At 41.7% G+C, this 23,614-nt stretch overlaps 1 protein-coding gene across 2 annotated transcripts in view; it reads right to left on the bottom strand.

Moving 5' to 3' along the window:
- LOC114667097 (formin-like) overlaps nucleotides 1-23,614 on the bottom strand; it is a 613,004-nt gene that overhangs the window by 175,789 nt on the left and 413,601 nt on the right. The gene's annotated exons all lie outside the window — the stretch shown is intronic.

Below are 23,614 nucleotides of genomic sequence, written 5' to 3'. Positions count from 1 at the left end.
CTATTTATCTAGGGACAAAATTTAACAAGGTGAAATGTGATCTTTTATGTGGGAATTTATCGAGAGAATGATTATACAGAATATATTTAAAAATAAATGCAATGAAAAGTCATCTTTGTCAAAATTAGTGTAGATATTAAATGTAAATTGATCTTTTAAAAGTGTATTTAAGAAAGAAAGTGAGTTAAAATGCATGAAGCAAATTAACTAATGAAATGTATTTTTAACAATGGTTCAAATTTAAAAATAAAGGAAAAAATGTACACATTTAAAAGAGTTAGATTGTTTTTATATAAGGCACTCTGCAATGCAAAAAAAATGTTAAAAAGGGGTTTAGAAAATGGATTTATATAAACAGAGGTGATTCTAGGGACTCTGGTGGACCCTAGACAAAAACACTCCATAGGGCCCTCCAACTCACCTTCCTATGTCTTGACATGGTAAACTTTATTACCATTATTTTAGTGCAATTAGTCTAAATTAATAAGATCAACAGTGGGAATTTAATCATTTTAACTTTGTGAAAAACAGATTATATAAATAAAACACCACAGCAAATACAATAATTGTATAGAAAATAGAAAAACAATAATGGTAGAATAAAGTACATTTTACAAGGTACTAAAGAAATAAATAGAAATTGCACGTTGTAACACAACCTAGTAGAAATTAAAAAAAAAACAACAACAACAACAAAACTCCTCTCACTGGAGGCAGCAGTGATACGAATATTTAGGAATACTGAAGGACTACATTTTGACTTCTTAGACCCCCTTCTCACTGTTATGGCTGAATTGGTGCTGCTGATTTTAGCCTTGCACAGATTACAGTTGGGCCTGAAGAGACCGGCTCAAGCTGAATTAGAAATGGCTGAGTTATCTAAACAAACTGAGTCTATCTAATTTCTGCTTCGGTTATTTATGAAATTGGCACTAAATCCATTTAACATTACTTAAAAAGTAACATTCATCACAAATGCTCTTACAGTGGAGATGGGATCGTCCCACTCAGGGGGATTTCCAGTTATGTCATTGTAGTGTGTTGATGCTATGCTTTAAGGGGGATTCATGATGATTTCTTGTTGAAATTAGTATATGTGAATGAGCTCCCATGAGGGCCCCCCCTTCCAGTTTGGGACCCCAGGCAATTGCCTGCCTTGCTTGTCCTGAGGCTACACCTCTGAATACAAAAGGTGAGAGATTAGAAGAAAGTTGTCCATTATACCACAGAAGATTTTATGACAAAAGTAACCTTTTGTGATGGCAAGCATTCACAAAGCCAAAGTATAAACAAACATGAAAAAGAGGCAGTGATCCTTCCTGCATTTGGAGAATTAAACAGAAATCATTAATTCCTAACAATATTCAAAAAACAACATTAGTAGAGTACAGCCATGTCAAATTCTGACACATGGTTGGACTACATATGAGCAAACCACATATGTGCATGGTCTTCATACTGTATGTGATTCACAACCATGAGCCATACAATCTAAAGTTACTGATGTCCTCTGTTGAGATGACACAAAAGAAAGACTAATTATTTCTTCCACTCAACAAACCACACAGTTATTTTTACTTCATGTAGTAGCTGCACCAAAACAACACAATTTTCACAGTTTTTTTTCTAATATAATATTTGAATAATTAGGGGACAAGCATCCAAGATAGTGTAGGTATTTTGTTTAATGCAGTGCTTTTCAAGCTAAGCTAAGGCTGCAGGTTTTTATTCCAACCAATCTCACAATCACTGTTTTTTAATTGATTTCTTTGTTTAGTTATCTGGTCTACAAATATTTCTAAGAAATTTATAAGGCTTTGTATTTTTTGATATTGCTTTAAATGTTTTTCTTTGTCATCTTTTTTATTACCCTTTTCTGCTCCCTTAATGCATAAAAATGCTGATGATTAACAAGGGGCAAGACAGACACTGATTCAAACAGAACTGACTACTAAACAATCAAGGACTGCTACCATTTTCATTTGTCTGCTGTTCAACAATTTTTTTCCCTACAAATGAACAAAAACATGAAAAAGGAACTGATGTAATTGCTCCAATACAGTATTTAGTGTTAACAGTATTTAGATACCATTAAAGAAAAAAACATCTATAGATAAGTATTAATTAGAAAAGAAAATGCAAAGGTAACTCGGGCATTTATTATTTTGGCAAAAAAATTGATATTTCAGAACTTCTTTAAATAAGAAATCAAAAAGGACGGCTCACTAAACAATTAAATCAATTAAAAGTAAGACTGTGGCACTGATTGTGAATTTGACTGGAATAAAAGCCCACAACCATAGGTGCCCCTGAGGACTGCTCTTGGGAAGCACTGGTCTAATGGATGTTGTTAAAGTTGCCATTCATAAGACAGACAGAATTTTTTTATTCCTTTCACATCCGTGAAACAGATGTTGGGTAAACACATCCTTTAAAGAAGAATTCAAACTCCTCAAGTAAATTCTAATTCTGTATGCAGAGGGCGCTAAATTTACTAATATATTCTGAAAATCTGCCTCACTGACACAGTAATCGTACTTTCAAGATCAGTTATTGCAATGAATACTTAGGCATTAACCAATGCGAGTTACAATGAATATCCTACTTGCATTTGCGTATATACGTTTTAACTGATGGAAATGTGGAAAATGTGGTCCTGCATCTCAATTAAAGTCATATTCCTTCAAAGAAAACACATGTATTGGTGGTAATGTCAATGCTGTCAGCTATCCGTAAACAAAACTGAACTTCACTCCTTCACAGCATCCCTATACATTTTCACAAGGGACTGAAAGCTAAAACAGCACTCTCTTTAATGTCAAAAAAACACTGGAGTCTGTATGCTGCTCATTGAGAAATCTTGGAGAAATGTCTGATCATTGTCTCTGAGAAGCTAAAGTGCTCTGTCATTTATATATATATATATATATATTGATATTGTCACACACCTGCGATTAGGAGGAAACTAAAGGGCATGAGTGATTGTAATAGTACATCAGACTGGGGGAGGTGTAGTGTGCTGACTGTCTCTCCCAGTTCCTTGCAGACCATTCCCGGGAAATCCTGTCAGGTTCCGGTGCCTCTGATGATGTCACTTCCAGATCCAGCATAGATAACATAATTTCCTCCACCAGCCCTTAAAACCGCCATCTTACCTCCGCATATTCAGTTCTGTTTTCGACTCAGTCTAGTAAACAACTCACTCAATACTAACCTTTTGCAGCCAGGATCATATTATATGGGTGGCTGCCCCAAACCTTTTTGATTGTCTGGAGTCAATTTGTTATAATGCGGTAGCTGGAAGGGTGGAGTATACCCTGAAGAGAATGGGACATGACCTGAAAACTACTCAGGTGGGAAAGTACCGGGGGCGAGTTTCTGGGTGGGGAGTTAGTCTGGAGGTCAGGTGTAACTCAGAACAGGCTTTGTTTCCTATATATGAACCCAGCTAATATATAACCACAGGGGGAGTATGGAAGAGACTTACAGACGTGGGCTGGTTCCTGGGGAGGAAACAAAGGGGGCTCATTATGTTCTCTTGGAGGAGAGAGCTGAGTCGCCCATTAGGGTTGAGACCCCAGAGAAATATGGGCTTTCCCCAGACCAGCAGGTGAGAGACCTAATAACTTGGGAATTTAACCCAAAATGGCCACCCCGAGAACAGGCAGAGGCTCTATGGGAACAGGTGGCACAACAGCTAAGACCGTTTGAACTCAGCACGTTTAAAATCGTGCAGCAGGTGGCCTGTTTCTTACTTTTAAAGGGCCTCCCCACAAACATCACCCAATGGGTCTTGGGAGAATTCCACAGCATGGAGGAGATCATCGGGCTCCTTGAGAGAACAATGCCAGCCTCTCAATCTGGGAGAGCAGAACACTATTCTAGTGGACTCCGTGGGGATTATGTCCCACAAAACCAGTCCCTTTCATATGCTCCGGGCCGTCGTACATGCAACCTGCCCGGGGATGAGGTGGAATGTAGGTGGATGCGGAGGGACAGTTTATGTGCACTTACCAACCCCCTGACCCTATCCCATACAGGAAATGTAGTCATTAATGGATTTAAAGTCGAGGTACTCTTTGATTCAGGCAGTAACATCTCCATTGTTGATTGCTGATATGTATTACCGCGACAGTCGATAAAGGTAAAGACCAGTATTAAATGTATACACGGAGAAGTCAGAAAAAACAAAACTGCCCTATGATTCATCAGTCAGGGAGGATCGCTGAGAAAAGTCCCCAGGGCGGTCCTCCCTTCACCACCTTTTCCGGTGATTCTGGGGCGGGACTGGTCTCAAAATAAATGCGGTATACTTTTGACTACTCCCAAACGAAGCTTAGGCCTAGTTATAGGCAGGGATGACTCGATTCAAGCTGTCTCCACACTGTGTAACCAGCCATCGGACAGAGACACAGAAACCCAAGAAGGGGGCGGGGAGATTCCTGGACAGTCGCAGGCGGATACATCATGAACGTGTGCCTCGATGAACCGGGATGATTCTCTGCCCCTTGAGGTCAGAACTGAAAATTGCAGTTTCAATTTAGAGAAACACCGGCATCTTTCAAATGGGAGCAGTGGAATGATGACTCCCTAAAGTTTGCGAAAAATGCAGTCGTGCTTGTCAATGGCCAATGCACTCATCAACCCACGCCACAGGGTCCTTACTTTGTGATTGAAAATGACTTATTATATCGAGTAGCGAGAACATGAAGGGGAGGTGAGAAAGCTGTTGCTAATCCCACGAACCTACCGGTGGCAGGTCTGTGAGTTAGCGCATGCTCATCTCCTAGGAGGCCATTTGGGCACCGAAAAAACGCTAGAGTGAATTAAGCTCCAATTTTATTTGCCGGGAATTAATGAGGAGATTCGCTGTTTTTGTGTCTTCTGTCCAAAGTGTCAATTACAGCAAATTCCTAGGAAGGACCGCGCTACTCTCGTTCCCCTTCCCCTGGATGATGTCCCTTTTGAACGCATTGGGGTCGATATCGTAGGACCTCTGGAGCCCTCAGCCCAAGAAAATAAGAACATTTAATCCTTGTGGATTATGCTACTCGGTATCCTGAGGCTGTTCCTTTGCACCCAGCCATGTCTAAGGCAATCGCACAGGAACTTGTGGGGGTCTTCACGCATGTCAGAATCCCTAAAGAAGTCCTTATGGATCAAGGGACGCCTTTCACTTTGGAGACGTTCAGGGAGACTACCAAGTTACTTAAAATAAAGCACTTAAAGACCGCGGTGTTTCATCATCAAATTGATGGTCTCGTTGAGAGGTTCAATCAGACTTTCAAACAAATGCTTCGCAAGGTAGTCAGCGGGGACAGGAGAAACTGGGATCAGCTCCTCCTCCTCATTCTCTTTGCATATTGGGAAGTCCCACAAACCTCTATGGGGTTCTCACCGTTTGAATTATTATATGAATGACAACCCAGGGGAATATTGGATATTTTAAAAGAAGGATGGGAAAGAGAGGGTATTCCCTCTACCAATATATTAGAATATATCACACAATTACGCGATAGATTTGGAAAAATTTGACCGATCTTAAAAAGTCACATGGTGGCAGCGCAAGCAGCACAGGCCCACTATTATGACCGTGGCACAACCCTCCGAGAATTCCAACCTGGGGATCATGTCATGGTCTTGGTTCCAACCTCTCATTCCAAATTATTTGCCCACTGGCAAGGACCTTATGAAATTAAAGAGAAAAAAGGGTTTGTTGTTTATTTGATGAAACAGCCCAATCGTTTATCATATGAACTTGCTGAAGCCGTGGAAGGAAAGGGATCAGGATTACTTCTTCGCTCAGCCCCGCTTATTCTTTGCTCAGTCTATCACCCTTAATTTTGGATCAGAGCTAAATTCCAGATAGAGACGGGAACTTGAAATGGCTACCCTGTCTGACCCAGAGGTTGTGAGTGAGAAACCCCAACGGACCTCTCTGATTGCGCATGATATTGTGACAGAACCTGGGGTTGTTGTTCGAGAGCACCCCTATCGACTTTCCAAACACATGCTGGAACTAGGTGTGATAGAGGAAAGTCATAGTCCCTGGTCCAGTCCTATTGTTCTGCCTCGCAGAATAGCCGTTTGATGTTCAAATGAATATTAATATAACCTTATAAATATTCATGCACATAGTTGTAAGGAAGCGGAAATAGAATTACAGGAAGTCAGTAGTTAGACAGCATGTTTCACGATTAGTCAGTGTTAGTCCCATCGAAGCAAAGCCTGTAAGTATTATTTTAAGTTAATTTGATAAGTATAGATCGAAGTTATATTGTTTATTTAAATCAGTAATTATTTGTATTTTACTTCTTTTCAGTTTAACTCTAAGTTCATGAAATCGAATTAAAACTGGAGCAAGGCACTATCTCCTGACTCTATTAATCTTTTGTGAAGTAGAGTTTGGCTGCTGTTTAGTTTCTGGTTCAAACACCAAAGATGAGAACAGTACACCTATTGTTTTGGTTAGTAAGCCTGATGGAAGTTGGAGGTTTTGCAATGACTTTGGTTGGCTTAATAAAGTTTCACAATTTGATGCTTATCCGATGCTTCAAGTGGACGACCTCCTCGAGAGGCCTGGACAGGCAAAATTCTTGACCACACTTGACATGATGAAGAGGTACTGGCAGATTCCTTTAACGGACTCCGCAAAGGTCAAGACCGCGTTTAGTACCCCTAGTGGACACTGGGAGTATTGTGTCCTTCCATTTGGGTTACACGGGGCATCTGCAACTTTCCAGCATCTGGTGGATAGAGTGCTCCAACCCCATAATGCGTACAGTGCTGCCTACCTGGATGACGCCGTCACCTACTCGAGCACATGGAAGGAACATGTACAGCAGGTCACTGTGGTATTGCGGATGGTAGGAAAAGCCGGGCTTCAGATTAATTCAAAGAAATGTTTCTTTGGATTAAAAGAAGCTAAATATTTGGGCTACCTCATGGGTCTGGGTACTGTAAAACCACAGTGTTCAAAGATAGAAGCCATAGTACAATGGCCCAGTCTGCGAACCAAGCATCAAGTCCAACCTTTCTCGGATTAGCCTGGTATTACCGCTGGTTTGTACCCCGGTTTTCAGAGACAGCGGCACCCTTGACTGAGTTAACAAGGGCCCCTAATAATGTGATATGGGATGATAAGACGGAGGCGGCATTTAGTGACTTAAAACAGGCCCTTATATCTGCACCAATTTTGAAAGCTCTTAATTTTTTTCTTCCGTGTTGAGCCAAAACGTCGATGGTGTTAAACACCCCGTTATGTATCTGAGCTGGAAACTGTTGGATCGGGAGACCAGGTATGCACCAGTGGAAAGAGAGGCACTTGTGATTAAATGGGGGATTACACAGTTGAGGTACTACCTCTTGGGTCTGGAATTTACTCTTGTGACGGATCATGCACCCTTACAGAATCCTCGGGTCACTAGGTGGTTTCTTGACCTTCAAACGTATAAGTATTCGCTCATTCACTGTAAGGACTTGCTCCATTCCAATGCTGATGCTCTTTCTCATTCTCACGACCTCTCGGTGTAGGTCGCCCGACCTGACGGGTCTGGGCTGAGAGGGGGGCCTTATCACACACATGCGATTAGGAAGCAGCTAAAGGGCTTGAGTGATTGTAATACTGCATCAGACCAGGGGGTGGAGGAGTGTGCGGACTGCCTCTCTCAGGTCCTTGCAGACCATTTCTGGGAAATCCTGCTAGGTTCCGGCGCCTCCAATGACGTCACTTCCGGTTCCGGCATAGATGACATAATTTCCTCCACCAGCCCTTAAAACTGCCATCTTACATCTGCATATTCAGTTCTGTGTTGGACTCAGTCTTGTAAACAACTCACTCAATACTAACCTTTTGCAGCCAGGATCATATTATACGGGTGACTGCCCCAAACCTTTTTGATTGTCTGGAGTCAATTTGTTACAGTGGTGTAGTCGGCAGGGTGGTGTATACCCTGAAGAGAACGGGACAGGACCTGAAAACTACCCATTACCCTATATATACATATATATATTGTGGCAGAGGGGCGGGTTTCATGCCCGGCCGGGACAACCCTTCACTATATGTTCATGGGGAGCAGCCATGGACTGTGCAATACTTCCCCCTGGACACTAGATGGCCACCCCCCTGGGTTGGAGCGGTGCCTTGGTTTCCCGCAGGGCTCCATGGGAACTGGAGTTGGGTGCAGCACTGTTGGGTCCTGCAGGCGCCACCAGGGGGTGCTGCAGCTGGGACTCCTGAGCCCTTGTGGGCAGTATATTTGCCTCACCCAGAAGTACAGCCGGAACTTGGCACTCAACCACCTGAAGCACTTCCGGGTGGACTATAAAAGGGGCCAGCAGCCACCACTCAATGGCCAGAGTTGGGAGGAGGAGGTGGTGGTGCCAGAGAAGAGTGTTTGTGCTTGTGGGAAAGTGTTATGCCTGTGGGGGTCACGTTTTATACGTGACTCCGGTGCGAGTCTGCGTTGGGTCAGGTGCCTATATAGCGCCTTTTACACTATATATACACACACTAGAGGGCTTTGCCCCCTGTTCACTTTGCTCGCCAACCCTTTCCAAGGAGATGTGGCTGCTCCTCCATAACCCCTCTTAAACGGTGCTACAATGGGAAACAAGTAACAGTTGTCTTTTATACCTCCTATTTGCTAGATCAGCTGCTGGCTTGCTGCTGTTATCGTGCTGCATGATACATTTTGTGCAGCGCTTCAAATGTTTAAAAGCCTGTACAGCACCTGAATATTCAATCTCTTTTCGCTGTTCCTTTATTTCACCAAGTAATATTTTCAGTTTGTTTGCCCTAATGCGATCTTTACTCTCATTTTTTGAGACTTTTGAATTTCCTACTTCCTTTATCTCTAACCTGCTCTGCATGTGTATCACGGGACTTGCTTCCAAAGGTTTTAAGTATGACGTGACTTGTCTGTCTCGTGGGAAGTGTCTCTCTGTCTCTCATCAACAGATCTTGTCTTGTCGAAGGAAAAAAGTCTTGTATTGTTGCAAGATTTTTCTTTTATAATAGATATGGACAGTGCAATACCTCCCCCTGGATGCTAGATGGCCACCCCCTGGGATGGAGCAGTGCCTCGGTTTCCCACAGGGCTCCCTGGGAATTGGAGTTGGTTGCAGCCCTGTTGGGTCCCGTAGGCACCGCCATGGGGTGCTGTGTTTGGGACACCTGAGCCCGTGTGGGCAGCAGATTCATCACACCCGGAAGTGCAGCCGGAACTCGGTGATCAAGTACCTGGAGCACTTGCAGGTGAACTATAAAAGGAGCCAGCAACCACCACTCAGTGGCCAGAGCTGGGTGGAGGAGGACAAGGTTGCCTGGGAGGAGTGGTGGTGTCACTGAGAGGAAAGTGCTTGTTGTACTGGTGTGACTAGTGCTGTGACTGTGTATTACCTGTGGGTCACGGGGAAAACGTGTGCCCACAGGGGAAGAAAATAAATAGTTTATTTTATTGTACTGTGTCGGGTCAGAAGCTATATAGTGTCAAGCTTACAATATATATATATATATATATAGAATATACACACACACAATTTATCAGAAGAAAAATATAATATGGCAGCACAGTAGAATAGCGGTTATCACTGCCACTTCATATTTCCAGCATCCTTGGCTTGAAACCTGTGCTTGGTCATTGGACATGTGGTGTTTACATATTTTTGTGTTCGTGTGGCTTTTCTTCCAAAAGATAAGTGTGTTACGTGTAACTGAAGATTCTAAACTGAGTGTTGCCCCATTTCTGGGTGTGTTCCTCTGTTGCACCCAATTCTATCAGAATAGTCTCTGTCTCTCGTAAACCTGAACTGAAGAAAAGTTAAGAATGCTATATAACATTTCAGTTGCTAATACAACTGAGTATTATTACCATTTACTTGACAGACACATTTACTCAAGATGACTTATAAGATGAGGATATGTTGAAACTCAAATATTTGCATATATTTTTACTTTTGGGACACAAGCAGGTTATATAACTTGCTCTGGGTAATTATCATTCAATGAAACAAAGCAAATGTGGGACAGTAATAATAATAAAAGTAATAATAATAACTTCCTTTGTTCATTATTTGCATGGATTATTTATCAGTTTTTGGCTCTGCACTTATTCTATGTTAAAATAAAACCCCTTGACTTTTTTGTGAAGGATGAAAGGCTTCCATAATGGCCAGTTATTTGCATCCACATGTTCATGCAATGTAATTTATTGTTACCTCTCTACTCCACCCTGTGGACTGAAAATAGACTGCAATTCCTCACAGGCAAACAATGATGTCTCAGGGAACAAGGTTGTAAATTCTCAAATAGGTTCTACTGTCTAAAATTTGTGAATATATCTTAGATGTAAGCCTGGTGTTTTGTGTTCCATTGTTACTATATAGGAGTTGTAGATTCTGATTTTCAGTTATTTCTTCTGGACTAACAATGAGACCTCAGATTACATGGATAACATTAGCATCACTAATGTCTTGCTCAAAGTGAGATATTCATCATACGCTAGCATGACAGTTGACACTAGTCAGCACTGTGGAACTTTGAAGAATTCTCTGAGAGTAGTTGGGTGTTAGACTTTGATTTGCCTTTCCTCTGAGTGTGGGACCCAAGAAATGCATTTTCACGGGCATCTATGATGACCTGAGTTTTGGTTTTTTTTGCCTCCATTGTCAGCTGATGTTAGCTTAATATAATTACACATACTATCTGCCATGGTTTGCACTGTTACTGCATGAATCCCACATCCTGTGCTTAATTCCCATGCCTGACCTGTTATCTGTGTGTAGTGTGCCTGTTCTTCGCTCATCTGTGTAAGTTCTTTACTGCAGATACTCTGGGTTTTCAAGACATCTTATTTGAGCTAGTGATCTAAACTAAGCTTGAGTGTATGTGTGATGGAGCCCTGTGGTGGACTGGCGCCCTACCCAAATCTGGATTCTGCCCCACACCCTAAATTACATACATTTGGTTTAAAAATAGCATACTAAGCTAAATAATACTATATTATTTACTTATATTATTATTAACCTAAGTAAAGATGTTGATATTTTGAATTTCCTCATAGGATTAATAAAGTTTATCTAATCAAATCTAATGATAATATTTGGTTGACACCTTTATTCAAGGCAAGCCACCAACCAAGATATCTTACATTTTGAAACAGATAATTTTGTTTTACACCTGCAGCCCAAGCACATAGGGGTAAAGTGACTTGCATAGGGTCGCACAATGCAGGATAGATGGGAGATGAACCAACAACATTGGTTTTTAAAGTTCACTGCTGAAGCCATTAAATCATATTGCATGGACATAATAATGATGCGTCAAGTTGCTGAAATGAGAAGGGCTTCCCAGAAGAAGAAGAAGAGACACAGGGCAAACACATGACAGGAGATGGGCCCAGGAGAAGAACTCACCACGGGTAACTGGTGTAAACAGACACCTTAATTTAATGGGTGACATGGAAGTAACTATTCTGTGTGCAGTAAAATAAGGTCACAGTCACTGAGACTGATAAAAAATCTAAAACAATTTGTTTAGAACATTAGAACACTCTAGACGAGAACAGGCCATTCAGCCCAACAAAGCTCGCCAGTCCTATCCACTTATTTCTTCCAAAATACATCAAGTCGAGTTTTTAAAGTCCCTAAAGTCTTACTGTCTACCACACTTCTTGGTAGCTTATTCCAAGTGTCTATCGTTCTTTGTGTAAAGAAAAACTTCCTATTGTTTGTGCGAAATTTCCCCTTAACAAGTTTCCAACTGTGTCCCTGTGTTCTTGATCAACTCATTTTAAAATAACAGTCTCGATCCACTGTACTAATTCCCTTCACAATTTTAAACACTTCAGTCATGTCACCTCTTAATCTTCTTTTGCTTAAACTGTATAGGCTCAGCTCTTTTAATCTTTCCTCATAATTCAACCCCTGTAGCCCTGGAATCAGCCTCATCGCTCTTCTCTGCTATGTCCTTTTTGTAACCTGGAGACCAAAACTGCACAAAGTACTCAAGGTGACCGCCCATTGTGTATTCAAACATAACATTTTTACTTTCTATGTGTGTAATACTTTACATGTACTGACATTAAATTTCATATTCCACAAATCTGCCCAAGCATGTATGTTGTCCAAGTCCTGCTGTAAATGATATAACAGATTCCAAATTATCTGCTAATCCACCTATCTTGGTATCATCTGCAAACTTAACCAGCTTGTTACTTATATCCATCCATTTTCCAACCCGCTGAATCTGAACACAGGGTCACGGGGGTCTGCTGGAGCCAATCCCAGCCAACACAGGGCGCAAGGCAGGGAACCAATCCCAGGCAGGGCGCCAACCCACCGCAGGACACACACACACACCAAGCACACACTAGGGCCAATTTAGAATCGCCAATTGACCTAACCTGCATGTCTTTGGACTGTGGGAGGAAACCGGAGCACCCGGAGGAAGCCCACGCAGACACGGGGAGAACATGCAAACTCCACGCAGGGAAGACCCGGGAAGCGAACCCGAGTCTCGTTACTGCGAGGCAGCAGTGCTACCACTGCGCCATCGTGCCGCCCCCTATCTAAATCATTTATATATATTAAAAATAACAGTGGCCCTAGCACTAACCCCTGTGGAACACTACTCTTAAAAGCATCAGTGGACTGTGGAGGGTTTCCCACGTAGATATTACTGAGAGTTTGAACTTTCAGGGGGCATTTCTGACACTTCTGGAAGTGCTTCTGTAGCCTCTGGGTAAAGTAAAAAAGTCTGTTTTCTGCCCTTTCTAATGAGTGTGCCTTTGTTGTTGGCTCAGCACTAACGTTCATTACGACTCATGACCATGGACTCTTGTATTACTGTACATTTACAAGAATAACAAAGTCATGTCATCTCACAATCTTCAAGTATCACACAACTCTTTAACTTATCGGAAGACTTTGCTGGCAAAGAAAAGTTACAGGCTAAAAGAGATATGGCATAATCACCTATTTCTAATCTACCCTTCATTTCCAAAATTCTTGAAAAAATAGTGGCTATTCAACTTAATTCTCATTTATCTCAAAATAAACTGCATGAACAGTTCCAGTCTGAGTTTCGTCCCTTCCACAGTACAGAAACGGCACTTACTAATAAAATTACTAATGACCTCCTCATGGGAGCTGATTCTGGTTTAATTACTATTCTCATCTTCCTTGATCTGAGTGCAGCTTTTGACACTATTTGTCATATTACTCTTCTCAACAGATTATCTTCGATTGGCATTACCCACACTCCACTAGATTGTTTCAGATCCTACCTCTCAGGCCGCACTCAGTTTGTTCAACTTAAAACTTTCACATCCCAACCCACTGCTGTTACTTCAGGTGTGCCCCAGGGCTCTGTCCTGGGGCCCCTGCTTTTCATTATATACCTCTTTCTCCTTGGTAATATCTTTCGTAAATATAACATTAGCTTCCACTGTTATGCTGATGACACCCAGCTCTGTCAAACCTAATGCTTCCTTTGCACCCTCCTTACTTATTGATTGCATAGCAGAAATCAAATCCTGGTTTTCGTCAAATTTTCTTAAATTAAATAGTGACAAAACTGAGGTTCTCCTCATTGGTACAAAGCCAACATTATCCAAAACTGATCATTTTTCATTTGCTATTGATAATTCCTCTGTCTCCCCTTTCCCACAGGTTAAGAGTCTGGGTGTCATCCTTGACAGTACTTTATCCTTTCAGTCCCACATTAATAACATCTCCCGGTCTGCATATTTCCAATTGCGTAACATTAATCGTATTCGCCCCTCCCTCACTCCCCACACCACTGTTATCCTCGTTCATAGCCTTGTCACTTCTCGTCTGGATTATTGCAATTCCCTTTTCTTTGGTCTTTCTCGCAAATCTCTTTATAAGCTTCAAATGGTCCAGAATTCAGCTGCCTGCATCATTACTAGAACCCCCTCTATTCACAGTATCATTCCCGCTTTGCAGCAGCTTCACTGGCTTCCAGTTAAGTTCCGCATTCAATTCAAAATTCTTCTGTTAACTTTTAAGGCTATCCACAACCTTGCCCCTCCGTATCTGTCTGATCTCCTCCATGTTGCCATTCCCTCCCGTACCCTTAGATTCTCTTCCTCCATCCACTTGACTGTCCGCTTTGTCTGTCTTACCACTATGGGGAGAAGAGCATTCAGTTGCTCTGTTCCCCAGCTATGGAACTCACTACCATCTAAGCTTAGAAATATTGAATCATTTTCACTTTTCAAATTAAACTTAAAACTCATTTGTTTAAGACTGCTTTTTCTCTTTGATTACAATTGCTCTGATTTAAATTTTTGTGTTTTAGTTTTGTTTATAATGTGTTTTATCTATTGTTCGGTATCCTTGAGTGTTTAGAAAGGCACCTACAAATAAATAAAATGTATTATTATTATTTATTATTATCATTATTTAACATTTGTTGTGTAAGTGACTTCACAAATCACTCAAACATGCCCAAAGCAAAGGCAGAAATAGTGTGGGCATCAGTCAGATACAGTATGTTTCAGTGTCTCAAAATCTCTGCAGCTTGAATGCTTTGACACAGCCGACTTTTGGTTCAATACTCTGGTTTGGCTCTGCTGCTCTAGACCTTCATTAAAGAAAGTCAAAATGCCGATTGATGTAGATTGGTACAATGAAAAACAAGGTCTTCTCACCTCCTTTACGAGAGACATACCAGTTTTATTAAAATTACGACTTAAAATATATTATGCAGGCACATGATCTTTTACAATGCTTTTGACACTCTGGGGCTATGTAATTAAGCTTCAAGCATAACTGTGGCAGAATACAACATAAACTGCTACAAAATGATAACACATGGGAGCAGCACACGTGTGAAGTGTCTAATATATTGCAAAAAAAACATTCCTACAATATGTGAAGTTACATGCCTAGAAGTGCCGAGCTGGCTCTGGTAGTTCCTGATGTTATACATCACAGCTGTAAACTTTTATAGCAGCGCATATTAGAAGGAAGAAATATCAAACACCTTTGGTCATCTGAAACCAATATATCAGACTTTTGACAAACAACCGCAGTCATTTACAACCTCGACACAGCACAGAATGATATGTGCAGGGGCACATTTTATTCTGTCCTTTCAGATGCAGAAAAGGCATTAATTATAATGCAGTGGGAAACACAACTCATCAAACAAACATCAGTTTCTTTACAAGTCATTGATGACATTTGAAATGCTAGTACTGGAAGTGTGGCGACAAACACGTCTGTCATTTAATACTTTCTGAGAAATCCTAACATTATAATAACTGAAGAACAATGCAATGCTTTATTGCACACATTACTGTGAATATCCATATTGTGCTTCTGTGGCAGAATCACGCAGAGCCAGCACTTCTTTGCTATGCGTACAGAAAGTCAGTCTAAAGATGAATCTGTCCAAGTTCATGTCTGGGTGAATGTGAACAAGTGGCGAGTCTGGTACACTTTCTGATAAGTTCACTATTGGCCCTGTACCCTCTGCACAAATAAGCTTCACTCTTCTCTAGGAAGGGCCTGAGAGCAAGTCTGCATTAACTACTGTATAAAGGGATTGCACCCCATCCTGAGCAGAATCATGCTCTGTACCCTGTGCTGCTGAGACTGGCTCCAGCTAAAGCAATCATAAATGAATGAATGGGTGGAAGGATTAATTTCTTTAATAAAGGCACTCTGACATACACTTAGGGTCCATTTGTACTTTCTACACAATTACCTGCTAAGCCACTGACATATCACAAGGACAAACAATGCTGATTAAAACAAGTTGTCACTAATTAATAAACTGTCAGTGTAGGGCCCAACACTTACGTGTATTTTAAAGTGGCACTGTAGTTGCTGGCAAGCATGTTGGCAGTTGGACAGAATTAGAGGCTCTGCTGGGGCTTTCACATATAACAGTTTCATGGGTGTATTGAGAATGGGCAACCACATTTAAAAGTTCAGCCAATAGCTTGTCCAGAAGACTAGGTTGGCTACATGGAGTCAACTAACAGCAGAGAGATCAATTATTCATATCCTAGTCACAGATGGAGTATTCCCTATAGTAAAGAACAAAACCCATGTGACCTAGTCAGCTGTCAGTAGCAAAAAAGGGGTCAGGAGGAATGAAACAAAGGTGTAAGGGTTTGTGGTCAGTTTTAATTTTTATTTTTGTTGTTAATATTTTTCTGTTGAATTGATAAAGTCACTGGTTTTGCTGTACAGAGTATTGATTGCCATGATGCTATGTTACTTCAAGGTGTACACTTTGCAGGACAGGGAATGGAAAATCAAAATTAAAGGTATGCCTGATATGCAGGAATCTGTTTTTTGTTATACATAGAGGACAAACTAGTTACTGAGTATGTCCATCTTATGTGACTCTTGAATTTAATTTTGCTCTTTCTGTTACAATGCCCATCTATACTGGTCTCTTCTGAGTTAACCCTTAAAAGATTTGTGGTCCAGGTAGGGTCTACATTTGAAAGGATCCAAATGGGCTTGATTGAACTGACATTATTAATACATTTAATTTATATAGTGGGCAGTACGGTGGTGCACTGGTAGTACTGCTGTCTCGAAGTAAGGAAACCAGGGTTTGAGTCCCAGGTCCTTCCTGCGTGGACTTTGCATGCTCTCTCCATGTCTGTGTGGGTTACTACCTGGTGCTTCGGTTTCCTCTCACAGTCCAAAGACATGCAGGTTTGGTGAATTGGTAATCCTAAATTGGCACTAGTGTGTGGTGTGGGTGTGTGTGTTCACCCTGCGTTGGACTGGCTGCCTGTCCAGGGTTTATTCCTGCCTTGCACCCTATGCTAGCTATGAATGGCTCCAGTACACCCCCACAACCCTGTTCAGGATTTAATGGGTTAGCAAATGACTGACTGAATTTATATAGTGACTTTTGAAACCACAAACAGGAACAATGGATATAGGAGGATTGGTTCGATGATTCATGGTTTGGGGAACCACCTCCAATTTTTGCTGCCATTTTTCAGGATACTGTTAGTTCCTCTTCCATTTTTAGCACCAGATGCTGGTCCCTTTGTTTTTGTCCTCCTGTTACAACTTAAAATCAGGGCACTGCAAGGAATATTTTGTGCTACCAGAAATCTGTTTATGTATTTACTTAATGACATGTCTGCTAGTCATATTAGATATGAGCAAAACATTGTTTCAGTGTCACAAGATATTATTTTATGGCAGCAGTGTAACCATCTATAAATGACCTATATTAACCACAATGATGTTTCATGTCCCTGTGATGGGTAAATCCTAGATGAACTCATTTATCAGGGAGTGTCTTCCCTGTAAAATACAGCATCATATGAGGCTCATTAAAGCTCATACAACCTACCCTGTATATGTAAGCAGACTCCTAAACACCACCCAAAGCTCTGTCATTGGGTAAAACATTTTATTTGTAGGTTACTGTACAGGGTAGGTCTTACTTTACATTTTTTGATTTTTTCAGTTATAATGAAGTCTTATTTAATAGTGGACTATATGTGTACCTGCTGCGTTGAACTGGTTGTTACCCAGCTAATCAGTCTCCATCTTACTAGACACTTTCTTCTCAACATCTGAATGCTCGATTGGATCTGCTTTTAAGTTTAGCCTTTGGAAGCTCAAACTTCAGTAATTAAAGCCCTCCACCTCTATTAATTTCTGGTTCCTGAGCAAGTTCCAATGCAAGTCAATGACATTTGCATACTTTGGCTCAGCAAGAACTTTTCCTTTTTGCTAGAAAACAGAATAGGGGGAACCCCCTAATTTGTAAACAAAGATTTCTTACATATTGTACTACAGTATATTTGCTTCACAAAATACTGTGGCTAAAGTATACTAAGTCCTCACTATGAACGTTCTCTATCCACCACAGCTAGAGGGGAAAACTTTGGTGCTGGAACATACAGAGGATACCAAGATTTCCACCAGCACGCCTTTTTGCACCAGGGTAGGTGACAGGACATATTAGCCATAGATTGTCTGGGAAAGGCAAAATGAATCATAAAAGAGCCAAGTCACCCTGCATGGACCTTTTTCTCCCTCTTTCCTTCAAGAAGGCACTATAGAACTATTAACACCAGAACTGTGAGATTTAATAATGGTTTCTACCTGAAGCTGCTAAACTGTCTGTAATCAACTGAGCAAATTAATTGCTACATGTTCTGTTATTCATGTGTACATAATATTGCATTTAGTGTTTTTTACTGTGATTATCATTAATGTTAGATTTAGGTTGGAGTCTTTTACATTTTTGCTGCTTTATGTTGATTATTGTGTCTGCAAAGAACATTACACAAGCAGGAATTTTTGTTACATTGTACATGTGACAATAAAAGGGCCATGATGAGATGTCAGCAGTATTCAAAACCAAACAGCACTTGTTAAAAATGTTCTAAATTAAATATTGCACATGCAGTCGTTCCAAGTAAACATCTTCACATCTTATTTCATGTTTTCCATGAACTCTTCATGAAGACTGACCCTATTAGTGAGCATAAAGGACAGGGCTATGCTTCAGTGGGCAAGAGTGGCTGGTAACATTATTAAAAGGGTTATTCATATTAATGGTGAAGGAAAATCAAAGAATAACAAAGCATTGTGAAAATGGAAAAAATGTCAATAACTTATGAGCTGAAGTACACAGAATGGAATAATCAAATTATATGCATTTTTTAAACAAGATAATCACAAGTGATTGCAGTCAAACAATTCAGCAAAGATCAACAATGTAACAAATGAAATTTACAGGATCTAGGGACATGTTATTGCTTTTACAGTTTAGTGCCATATACTTTCTGCTTTGGTTCTTGCTGTTCGGTTGCTTCTTTTGCATTTGTTTCATAAATATTATCCTTATTTTTAATGTTTTTCATTATTATTCAGGTTACATCACTGTGCAGCATTTTTTGTATATCTCTTTACTATGGGGTCACCACCATTTTGCATGTACATTTTGAGCTTCTGGTCACTAAGATGCTGGTGGCCGTGATATTAAAGATGCTGGCATGTAGATACCTGAACTTAAAAGACAAATGCTGGAGCATTTAAAATGCTGAGTATTAACTTAATAATTAACACTTCTGGTTTTGATTTTTGTTGTGTTTTGACTTTTAGTTCCGTTGGTTCATAGTTTTCATTAATAGATAAGATCTGACCTTTGCAGTAGCCCTGACAACTCTCTTGACTTGATCCTAAACAAGTTGATAAAAACATTGCTGCTGCTTCTATGTTTCTATTTGTCGTGTTGAACACACTGTTCTGTCCAGGAAGAGCATCAAAGATTTCAAAAATGCTTTGTCAGAGTTGCTTGATTGATGGTCATTTTTTTGACCAAGAGAAATGATGACAACACATCCACAGACGTGACAAAGAGTTCCTGACAGCTACAGTTCTGAAGTGAAATAACATACTGTAGATTTGAGAACATCCGTATACTACAATATAACAGAAGAGGTATGAAAACTTGGGAGATATATATACAGGTAGTTATTGACTTATGCATCTCACAACCATTTGATTTACGACTGCTACTGTGTCTCACGGACAAATGACAGTTTTCACCACACCAGCTCCATATGCCATGACTCATTGATCTCGATCTTAGTTTGTTACCTGCAGCAGCTTCGACTATGTTCAGTTATATTTGTTTTACAATTATAGGAAAAAAGGCAATTGATCTTGACACAAAAATGAAGGTAATCAAGCAGTATGAGGGATGAAAGAAAGCGAATGCGATCACATGTGACTTTAACTTATCCAATTGTAACGGTGTTTACCACACACACTGCACTAGTGCATTCTGGCTTTGAATCCGGTTAACCTCTGAGGCTTCTGCGTTGTGACTCATGATGTGCCGCTTTGTACGAACTGCCACGAAAGGGTAACGTGATCACACTAGATTTATCTGTTAGTGTTTATTATTATGTGGTACCCGGCTGAAATTCCTACCCGGCCGGGACGCCCGGGGAGACAGGAGGAGGGCTCATGCCTCCTCCAGACCATGAGGGGGCGACTGCCCTGGTTGTGTTGGGGGCCACGGGTACAGGGCTTAGAAGCTCAACCCTGTACGGGCCCGTGGTCACCGCCAGGGGGCGTCCCCCTGCCTGAAGGACCCTGGATCCCAGTACTTCCGCCACACCAGGAAGTGCTGGGGGCAAGAAGAGAGGGAACACCCGGAGTGCTTCCGGGAGGACAGCAGGCACTTCCGTCACACTGGGGCGTGTCCGCGGGATTGCCGGTACACACCTGGAGCACATCCGGGTATGGATAAAAGGGGCCGCCTCCCTTCATTCAATGCTGGAGTTGGGTGGAAGCAGGACGAGGTCAGAGAGAAAGAGAGAAGGAGGCGGTCCGAAGAGGAGGCAGTGTGGTTGGCCTGGACTTTGGGGAAGATTGGGGTTTGTGGAGCTCTTAAAGACTTGTAAATATCAGTAGTGTAAATAAACGTGTGGTGGTGATTAAAACATGTCTGCCTGTCTGTGTCCGGGGCTCATTCCACACTGGCGTACCATATTTACAAAGTCACTCACAAGCCCCAATACCTCACAGTCCAGGCCAATCAACAATACCTTCTCCCTCTGTCTTCAGACCGCCTCCTTCTCTACTCCAGAAACCTTGTCCTGCTTCCACCTGACTCCAGCATTGAATGAAGGGAGGCGGCCCCTTTTAATAAGCACCCGGATGAGCTCCAGGTGTGTTCTCGGCAATCTCCTACCGACATGCCCCAGTGTGGCGGAAGTGCCGGCTGTCTCCCTGGAAGCACTACGGGTGTCCCTGTTCCTCTTCCCCCCAGCACTTCCTGGTGTGGCGGAAGTGCTGGGGTCCAGGGTCCTCCAGGCATGGGGACGCTCCCTGGCGGTGACCACGGGCCCCTACAGGGTCGAGCTTCCAAACCCTGTACCCGTGGCCCCCAATATAACCAGGGCAGTCGCCCCATCGTGGTCTGGAGGCGAGTCCTCCGATCTTCTCGGGCATCCCGGCTGGGTAACACCCCCATCCGGGTACCACAATTAACAGGCTGAAATGTTACAAGAAAAGACATACGACTACTCAAACTCTGCCGGTATAATTCCTCCTTTCACAGTTAACACAATGAACAATGGGAGAGGCTTACACTGACCATGTAACATAACACAGATAAAAAATTTGTAATGCTGTGTTGAAGGTTCGGCACCCATGCGAGCAACAGTAATAACAAAACACAATAATAAAAAATAATTTACACAAAAATGATAGAAAATCTACACAATGTGCTAAGAATGATGATAAAAAGGGATATAAAACAAACAATATGACTTAAGGGACAAACGTCAGGTTTTGAATGCATACAGTATACCGCTCTGTTTTGCGTCCAGATCTACTTACAACCGGCCCATAGGAACCAAACATGGTCATAAATAAACGACTACCTGTAACCCAATGACTTAGCAAAAACTGAATGTTTGGAATCCAACTACAGTAATCCCTCCTCCATCGCGAGGGTTGCGTTCCAGAGCCACCCGCGAAATAAGAAAATCCGTGAAGTAGAAACCATATGTTTATATGGTTATTTTTATATTGTCATGCTTGGGTCACAGATTTGCGCAGAAACACAGGAGGTTGTAGAGAGACAGGAACGTTATTCAAACACTGCAAACAAACATCCATCCATCCATTATCCAACCCGCTGAATCCGAACACAGGGTCACGGGGGGTCTGCTGGAGCCAATCCCAGCCAACACAGGGCACAAGGCAGGAACCAATCCCGGGCAGGGTGCCAACCCACCGCAGGACACACACAAATACACCCACACACCAAGCACACACTAGGGCCAATTTAGAATCTCCAATCCACCTAACCTGCATGTCTTTGGACTGTGGGAGGAAACCGGAGCGCCCGGAGGAAACCCATGCAGACACGGGGAGAACATGCAAACTCCACGCAGGGAGGACCCGGGAAGCGAACCCAAGTCCCTAGGTCTCCCAGCTGCGAGGCAGCAGCGCTACCCACTGCGCCACCGTGCCGCCCCTGCAAACAAACATTTGTCTCTTTTTCAAAATTTTAAACTGTGCTCCATGACAAGACAGAGATGACAGTTCCGTCTCACAATTAAAAGAATGCAAACATATCTTCCTCTTCAAAAGAGTGCGAGTCAGGAGCAGAGCATGTCAGAGAGAGAGAGAGAGACAAAAGCAAACAAATCAATAGGGCTGTTTGGCTTTTAAGTATGTGAAGCACCGCGGCACAAAGCTGTTGAAGGCTGCAGCTCACACCCCCTCCGTCAGGAGCAGAGAGAGAGAGAGAGAGAGAGAGAGAGGGAGAGAGACAGATAAAAACAAACAGTGAAAAATCAGTACGTGCCCTTTGAGCTTTTAAGTATGTGAAGCACCGTGCAGCATGTTGTTTCAGGAAGCAGCTTGCACAGAAGGTAGCAACGTGAAGATAATCTTTCAGCATTTTTAGACGAGCGTCCGTATCATCTAGGTTTGCGAACAGCCCCCCTGCTCAATCCCCCTACGTCAGGATCAGAGAAACTCAGCGCAAGAGAGGGAGAAAAGTAAGTTGGGTAGCTTCTCAGCCATCTGCCAATAGCGTCCCTTGTATGAAATCAACTGGGCAAACCAACTGAGGAAGCATGTACCAGAAATTAAAAGATCCATTGTCCGCAGAAATCCGCGAACCAGCAAAAAATCTGCAATATATTTTTAAATATGCTTACATATAAAATCCACGATGGAGTGAAGCCGCGAAAGGCAAAGCGCGATATAGCGAGGGATTACTGTACATACATCTGGAAAAGCAAAACAGCTTTACGTAAGTGGCTGAACAATGACTTTCAAAACTTACTATGAGATGGGTGACCAAAGCCAAACTAGGTGCTGGGTGGTGTATTCTAGGGTGTGATATGACCAAATACATCTTTAAATTGAAAAACTGAAAGCCTCATCCTAAAAAACAATTGCTACATGACAGAAATAAACAACAGCATGTATAGAGGAATTTGAAAGTGTCTTCATGCATGTACCCAAAATAATGAACGTCATACTGGGTCACAAAATGCAAATCAAAATTATGCAGCAATTATGGACAACTAGTGACTCCAAAACCCACCAGAACAAAGCCTGAAACTTCATACTGCATCTGCTTTTGTTTTATGGTTTCACTAGTTTTTGCCAAAAGCCATAATTCCTAATAGTATCCAATAAATTAGATTGACTCATCCAACCTTCAGCACGATATGTAAAACAAGCATGAATTGCTATTAAACATTCAGACACGGCTTAGCCTTAGCAACTGACGTTTCCCAGTCCAGCTAGTAATTAAAAATTCCTCATTAACAAGGAAACTGTTAGGGTTCTGTTCATGCCACCTCTTGATTTTCCTTTGCAAAATCAGTACCATCTTTTTCAAGGTTTCCCCAACTTTTGATCCTGTTTGTGTAATGTTCTTTGCTCTGAATGGAAACTACATAGTTGAGTGTTCAAAAGAAACATCTAAGTGCTCTGGTTTATTCATAAAAGTGGTAAAATCTTGTACAAGGCAAATAAATTAGCCCCATTAGAACACTTTGAGCTAAATTCACTTTTAAACTTGAGGGGAATTTACAACTTTATCAATGACACA

The sequence above is a fragment of the Erpetoichthys calabaricus genome, chromosome 16, assembly GCF_900747795.2.
Source record: "Erpetoichthys calabaricus chromosome 16, fErpCal1.3, whole genome shotgun sequence".
Taxonomy (NCBI): Eukaryota; Metazoa; Chordata; class Cladistia; order Polypteriformes; family Polypteridae; genus Erpetoichthys; species Erpetoichthys calabaricus.
Note: the sequence above shows the minus strand (reverse complement) of the source record. Positions and strands in the feature narration are given on the sequence as shown.